The sequence below is a fragment of the Oncorhynchus keta genome, chromosome 12 (genome assembly GCF_023373465.1).
Source record: "Oncorhynchus keta strain PuntledgeMale-10-30-2019 chromosome 12, Oket_V2, whole genome shotgun sequence".
Taxonomy (NCBI): Eukaryota; Metazoa; Chordata; class Actinopteri; order Salmoniformes; family Salmonidae; genus Oncorhynchus; species Oncorhynchus keta.
In genome coordinates, this window is record NC_068432.1 from 23,914,934 (window position 1) to 23,922,067 (window position 7,134).

Consider the following 7,134-nt stretch of genomic DNA (forward strand, 5'->3'; position numbering starts at 1 on the left):
TCCAGTTTGCAAAGAGTTAAATAAAGTTCGTTCAGAGCCATCGATGTGTCTGCTTGGGGGGGGATATATACGGCTGTGATTATAATCGAAGAGAATTCTCTTGGTAGATAATGCGGTCTACATTTGATTGTGAGGAATTCTAAATCAGGTGAACAGAAGGATTTTAGTTCCTGTATGTTTTTTTCATCACACCATGTCTCGTTAGTCATGAGGCATACGCCCCCGCCACTCTTCTTACCAGAAAGATGTTTGTTTCTGTCGGCGCGATGCGTGGAGAAACCCGTTGGCTGCACCGCCCCGGATAGCGTCTTCCCAGTGAGCCATGTTTCCGTGAAGCAGAGGACGTTACAGTCTCTGATGTCCCTCTGGAATGCTACCCTTGCTCGGATTTCATCAACCTTGTTGTCAAGAGACTGGACATTGGCAAGAAGAATGCTAGGGAGTGGTGCGCGATGTGCCCGTGTCCGGAGTCTGACCAGAAGACCGCTACGTTTCCCTCTTTTACGAAGTCGTTTTTTTTTGGGGTCGCTGCATGGAATCAATTCCGTTGACCTGTTTGTAAGGCAGAACACAGGATCCGCGTCGCGGAAAACATATTCTTGGTCGTACTGATGGTGAGTTGACGCTGATCTTATATTCAGTAGTTCTTCTCGACTGTATGTAATGAAACCTAAGATGACCTGGGGTACTAATGTAAGAAATAACACGTAAAAAAACAAAAAAACTGCATAGTTTCCTAGGAACGCGAAGCGAGGCGGCCAACTCTGTCGGCGCCGGAAGTATCTGATTGACCTTTAGCCATGTCTTCATGTTTTTTGTGATATGTTGTGTGATATGTTGTGCAGTTATGTGTGTCTGATGGCAGGGTATTCCAGACATGGGAAGCTCTCACAGAGAAAACGGATTTACTAAAGGTGCTTTTCCTTAAGGGAACTATACAGTCACCTCTCATGGCAGACCTTGTGGATCTGCTGCCATATGTTTGGGTTTCCTGTTTAACAAAAATACTGAGTGGAGGGGGAGCCAGGCAATTTAGGATCTTGAATACAAGACATGGGTTGGTGTATTGCACCGGAAGTTTTATGTAAGTCTTCACAAGGTTTTCACACACTGTTGCTGGTATTTTGGCTCATTTCTCCATGCAGATCTCCTCTAGAGCAGTGATGTTTTGGGGCTGTTGCTGGGCAACATGGACTTTCAAATCCCTCCAAAGATTTTCTATGGGGTTGAGATCTGGAGACTGGCTAGCCCACTCCAGGACCTTGAAATGCTTCTTACGAAGCCACTCCTTCGTTGCCCGGGCGGTGTGTTTGGGATCATTGTCATGCTGAAAGACCCAGCCAAGTTTCATCTTCAATGCCCTTGCTGATGGAAGGAGGTTTTCACTCAAATTTTCAAGATACATGGCCCCATTCATTCTTTCCTTTACACGGATCAGTCGTCCTGGTCCCTTTGCAGAAAAACTTCCCCAAAGCATGATGTTTCCACCCGCATGCTTCAGAGTAGGTATGGTGTTCTTTGGATGCAACTAAGCATTCGTTGTGCTCCAAACACGACGAGTTGAGTTTTTACCAAAAAGTTATATTTTGGTTTCATCTGACCATATGACATTCTCCCAATCTTCTTCTGGATCATCCAAATGCTCTCTAGCAAACTTCAGACGGGCCTGGACATGTACTGGCTTAAGCAGGGGGACACGTCTGGCACTGCAGGATTTGAGTCCCTGGCGGCGTAGTGTGTTACGGATGGTAGGCTTTGTTACTTAGGTCCCAGCTCTCTGCAGGTCATTCACTAGGTCCCCCGGTGTGGTTCTGGGATTTTAGCCCACCGTTCTTGTGATCATTTTGACCCCATGGGGTGAGATCTTGCGTGGAGCCCCAGATCGAGGGAGATTATCAGTGGTCTTGAGAAAAATTAGAAAAAGAAATCCAGAAAATCACATTGTAGGATTTTTTATGAATTTATTTGCAAATTATGGTGGAAAATAAGTATTTGGTCAATAACAAAAGTTTATACCCTTTGTTGGCAATGACAGAGGTGAAGACTTACAGAAAACGTTTGACAAGGTTTTCACACACTGTTGCTGGTATTTTGGCCTCATTTTTCCCCCTCATTTTGTCTTCAACTATGACAGTGTACCTATGATGAAAATTACAGGCCTCTCATCTTTTTAAGTGGGAGAACTTGCACAATTGGTGGCTGACTAAATACTTTTTTGCCCCACTGTAAGTACCCAGGGGCTAATGAAGAAAACAGGTGACACCTGGAGGTGGGTGAAGGCAATCACAAAGACAGGTGAAACAGATCAGGGTGTGACAGCACAATTATCAAGATTAATTGTCAGATCCAACAGAAGATGTCTTCGTTTCTTGGGACCTAAACTAGCATCTCTGTTTTGTCCGAGTTTAAAAGTAAACATTTTTGCCAGCATCCACTTCCTTATGTCTGAAACACAGGCTTCCAGGGAGGACAATTTTGGGGCTTCACCATGTTTCAATGAAATGTACAGCTGTGTGTCATCCGCATAGCAGTGAAAGTTAACATTATGTTTTTGAATAACATCCCCAAGAGGTAAAATATATAGTGAAAACAATAGTGGTCCTAAAACGGAACCATGAAGAACACCGAAATTTACAGTTGATTTGTCAGTAGATAAACCATCCACAGAGACAAACTGATATCTTTCCGACAGATAAGCTCTACACCAGGCCAGAACTTGTCCGTGTAGACCAATTTGGGTTTCCAATCTCTCCAAAATAATTTTTAATTAAACCTTTATTTTACTAGGCAAGTCAGTTAAGAACAACTTCTTATTTTCAATGACGGCCTAGGAACAGTGGGTTAACTGCCTGTTCAGGGGCAGAACGACAGATGTGTACCTTGTCAGCTCAGGGATTCGAACTTGCAACCTTTCGGTTACTCATCCAACGCTCTAACCACCTAGGCTACCCTGCCGCTCGATGGTATCAAAATCAGCACTAAGGTCTTGGAGCACGAAGACAGATGCAGAGCCTTGGTCTGACACCATTAAAAGGTAATTTACCACCTTAACGAGTGTAGTGTTAGTGCTATGATGGGGTCTAAAACCAGACTGAAGTGTTTCGTACATTGTCTTCAGAAAGGCAGTGAGTTGCTGTGCAACAGCTTTCTCAAAGAAATTGGAGAGGAATGGGAGATTCAAGAGAGGCTTTATTACTGCCAATTTTAGTGAGTTTGGTACACATCCAGTGGATAGGGACATAGGAGGGCGAAGCACAGGAAGCAGCTCTTTCAGTTTCTTTTGTTAGATAGGTTTAGAGACTATTTTCATCAGTGTCAAGAGAAATAGTATTAAAAAACTTGAGTGTCTCCCTTGATCCTAGGTCCTGACAGTGTCTTGCAAACTCAGGACAACTGAGCTTTGGAGAAATACACAGATTTAATGAGGAGACCGTAATTAGCTTTTTAATGATCACGATCTTTTCATCAAATAAGTTAATGAATTTATCACTGCTGAAGTGAAAGCCATCCTCTCTTGGGGAATGCTGCTTTTTAGTTAACTTCGCAACAGTATCAAAAATACATTTTGGATTGTTCTTATTCTCCTCAATTAAGTTGGAAAAATAGGATGATCAAGCAGCAGTGAGGGCTCTTCGATACTGCATGGTACTGTCTTTCCAAGCTAATCGGAAGACTTCCAGTTTGGTGTAGCGTCATTTCCGTTCCAATTTTCTGGAAGCTTGCTTCAGGGCTCGGGTATTTTCTGTATACCAGGGAGCTAGTTTCTTATGACAAAAGGTTTACATTTAGTTCCTCAGTTAGGTGGTTAACTGACTTTTAACTGACTTTTGTACTTTGACGTCCTTGGGTAGGTGGAGGGAGTCTAGAAGGATGTCTAGGAATCTTTGGGTTGTCTGAAAATGTATAGCACAGCTTTTGATGATCCTTGGTTGGGTTCTGAGCAGATGATTTGTTGCAATTGCAAATGTAATAAATTGTTGGTCCAATTTTCCAGGATTATGAGGAAAAACATTTACATTCACAATATTTATTCCACGGGACAAAACTAGGTCCAGAGTATGACAGTGGCAGTGAGTATGTCCAAAGATATGTTGGGCAAGACCCACTGAGTCGATGATGGCTCCAAAAGGCTTTTGGAGTGGGTCTGTGGACTTTTCCATGTGGATATTAAAGTCACCAAAAATGTGAATATTATCTGCCGTGACTACAAGGTCCTATGGGAATTCAGGGAACTCGGTGAGGAACGCTGTTTTCGGCGCTGGAGGCCTATAAACAGTAGCTGTAAAAAGTGATTGAGTAGGCTGCATAGATTTCATGACTCGAAGCTCAAAAAATGAAAATGCAGCCATTTTTTTTGTAAATTGAAATTTGCTATCGTAAATGTTAGCAACACCTCCGCCTTAGTGGGATGCATGGGGGATATGGTCACTAATGTAACCAGGAGGAGAGGCCTCATTTAACACAGTAAATTAATTAGGCTTAAGCCATGTTTCAGTCAGGCCAATCACATCAACATTATGATCAGTGATTAGTTAATTGACTATAATATACTGCCTTGGAAGTGAGGGATTTAACAATAAGTAGCCCTATTTTGAGATGTGAGATATCACAATCTCTTTCAATAATGACAGGAATGGAGGAGGTCTTTTTTCCAGAGAGAACACCGCCATGTTTAGTTTTGCCCAACCTAGATCGAGGCACAGACACGGTCTCAATGGGGAGAGCTGAGCTGGCTACACTGACTGTGCTACTGGCAGATGCCACTAAGCCTGCAGGCTGGCTAACAACCTGCTGCCTGGTCTGCACCCTATCTCATTGTGGAGCTAGAGAAGTTAGAGCCTTGTCTATGTTCATGGATAAGATGAGAGCACCCCTCCAGCTAGGATAGAGTCCATCACTCCTCAGCAGGCCAGGCTTGGTCCTGTTTGGGGTGGAGTCCCAGAAAGAGGGCCAATTATCTTCAAATTCTATCTTCTGGTAGGAGTAGAAAATAGTTTTCAACCAGCGATTGAGTTGTGAGACTCTGCTGTAGAACTCACCACTCCCCCTAACTGGGAGGGGCCCAGAGACAATTACTCGATGCTGACATCTTTCTAGCTGATTTACATGCTCAAGATATGTCGCGCTTGGTGACCTCTAACTCTTTCATCCTAACATTGTTGGTGTCGACGTGGATAACAATATCCCTATACTCTCTACACTCGCCAGTTTTAGCCTTAGCCAACACCATCTTCAGATTAGCCTTAACGTCGGTAGCCCTGCCCCCTGGTAAACAGTGTATGATCGCTGGATGATTCTTTTTAAGTCTAATACTGCGGGTAATGGAGTCGCCAATGACTAGGGTTTTCAATTTGTCAGAGCTAATGGTGGGAGGATTCAATGTCTCAGACCCCATAACGGGTGGAATAGAGACCAGAGAAGGCTTGGCCTCTGACTCCTACTCGTTGAGAAATGGGGAAAACCCATTGAAAGTTTCTGTCGGCTGAATGAGCAACACCGGTTGAGCATTCCTACAACATTTCCTTCCAGAAGCCATGAGAAAATTGTCCGGCTGCGGGGACTGTGCGAGGGAATTTATATTACTATCTGTACTTATTGGTGGAACAAATGCTGTTTCATACCCTTGCCTAATGATTGCGTCTGAAGCTGGGCTTGCAGCACGGCTATCCTCGCCATAAGGCGATCGTTCTCCTGTATATTAGAAGTACAGCGACTGCAACTAGAAGGCATAATGTTAATGTTACTACTTAGCTTCGGCTGGTGTAGTTCGTGTAGAACCATGTCCAGATAAAGCGTTCGGGGTGAATAACTTTCATGAAAAAAGTTGAGCGAGGGAAAAAAAAATCGAAATATAAAACGGTAATTAAAAAGTAAAAACCGTAAAGTTGGCAGGTAGCAAAGTAACGTTTGCAACAAAGCGCACAGCATCACGTCTTTAAATCGGGCGACCCTGCTAACGTGAGTAACTACAGGCCCATTAATATACTACCTGTGGTGTCAAAGTTAGTTGAAAAGTGTGTAGCAGAACAACTGATTGCCCACCTCAACAATAGCCCCTTCACATTACACTCCATGCAGTTTGGCTTCAGAGCGAAACACTCCACAGAAATGGTCAACTGATTTCTTCTGGAAAATGTGAAGTCCAAGATGGACAAAGGGGGTGTTGTTGGGGCTGAGTTTCTGGACCTAAGGAAGGCTTTTGATACTGTTAACCATGAGATTCTCATCACAAAATTGTCAAAGTTCAACTTTTCCCCTGATGCCTTGAGATGGATGAAATCATACCTTGAAGGCAGAACTGAGTGTGTCAGAGTGAGCAATGAGCTGTCGCCCACTCTTAGCTATGATGTGGGCGTGCCCCAAGGGTCAATACTGGGGCCCCTTCTGTTCAGCCTGTACATTAATGATCTGCCTTCTGTCTGTACTGGGTCTGAAGTTCAAATGTATGCAGATGATACAGTGATATGTGCATGCAAAGAGCAAACAACATGCTGCACAAGAAAGCACTACTGTAATGGTCCAGGTTACAAAGTGGCTCAGTGGCATTATACTTGATTCCAACCTCTCTTTTAAAAAGCATGTGAAAAAGTTCATTCAAATAACCAAATTCAACCTAGCTCATTTCCGATTTATACGAAATTGTGCTACAGAGGTAGCACAACTGTACTTCAATCTATGACACTCCCCCACTTAACATATTGCTTGACTAGTTGAGCCCAAGCGTGCTGTACAACATTTAAACCTATTCAGTCTGTCTACACACAGGCTCTACGCATGTCTTGTATTCAAGATCCTAAATTGCCTGGCTCCCCCTCCACTCAGTATTTTTGTTAAACAGGAAACCCAAACATATGGCAGCAGATCCACAAGGTCTGCCATGAGAGGTGACTGTATAGTTCCCTTAAGGAAAAGCACCTTTAGTAAATCCGTTTTCTCTGTGAGAGCTTCCCATGTCTGGAATACCCTGCCATCAGACACACATAACTGCACAACATATCACAAAAAACATGAAGACATGGCTAAAGGTCAATCAGATTTGTGAACATATTCCCGAGCTGTGTATTGCCACTTTCCATGTTGTCTGTTGTCTGTAGCTTGTGAGGTGTGGAAACATTTTGTTGCTTTTATGGATTT